General features: G+C 42.3%; 1 non-coding gene across 1 annotated transcript; it reads left to right on the forward strand.

Moving 5' to 3' along the window:
* The first annotated feature begins 364 nt into the window (after window positions 1–364).
* LOC119929042 lies at window positions 365–500 on the forward strand. Its single transcript, XR_005451185.1, has one exon. It is a non-coding gene; the product is annotated as a small nucleolar RNA SNORA7 (small nucleolar RNA).
* Window positions 501–878: the final 378 nt, after the last annotated feature.

Below are 878 nucleotides of genomic sequence, written 5' to 3' on the forward strand. Positions count from 1 at the left end.
TAAAAATAAAAACACTATATTAGAGTTTCAGTATACTATGAATCGCCTTATTATTTTGATTACATTCCAGAGCAGGCAGAAAATACTACAACTGTGGGGAGAAAGTCTCAGCAGAACATAATACTAGTCAGTCAATCATATATATTGAGCACTTACTGTACTTAGCGCTTGGGAGAGTACGTTTTAATAATGATCATTTAGTCATCCAATTGTATTTATTGAGCACTTACTGTGTGCAGAGCACTGTACTAAGCATTTGGGAGAGGAAAATATAACAACACATTCTCTGCCTACATTGAGATTACAGTCTAGAGGGGGAGACAGACATTAATATAAATAAATACAGACATGTATGTAAGTGCTGCCCCTCTCAGGATTGTATCTGGAGAGTTTCCAGTACTCTACCAGTCTCGGCTCTGAGGGAGTATCAAGCAGAGGCATACCCATTCCATTCCTAGCTTGGGCAGTGGCTAGTGAGTGGAAGGTAATCTGCTACAAGTCAAAACTTACCTGTACTGGGCAGTAGCAGCAAGGAAAAGAGCTGAGGGCAGAGACTCAAGTTTACTGCTTGGAAGAAGGCAATGGTAAACCATTTTTATAGTTTTTACCAAGAAAATTCTATGTATACACTACCAGAATGATTGCAGATGGAGGCCGGGCATTCCGGGATAGATGTGTCTGTGCAGTTGCTGTGGGTTGGAGATGCTTAGACAGCATAAGACCAGACAAGACATACATTCTGTGGGGCTGGGATGGGAGGATTGATAAAGGGAGCAAGTCAGTGTGACACAGAAGGAAGTGGGAGAAGAGGAAAGGAGGACTTAGGGAAGGCCTCTTGGAGGAAATGTGCCTTCAGTAAGGCTTTGAAGTTCCAGGGA

This window comes from Tachyglossus aculeatus, chromosome 5 (assembly GCF_015852505.1).
Source record: "Tachyglossus aculeatus isolate mTacAcu1 chromosome 5, mTacAcu1.pri, whole genome shotgun sequence".
Lineage (NCBI taxonomy): Eukaryota > Metazoa > Chordata > Mammalia > Monotremata > Tachyglossidae > Tachyglossus > Tachyglossus aculeatus.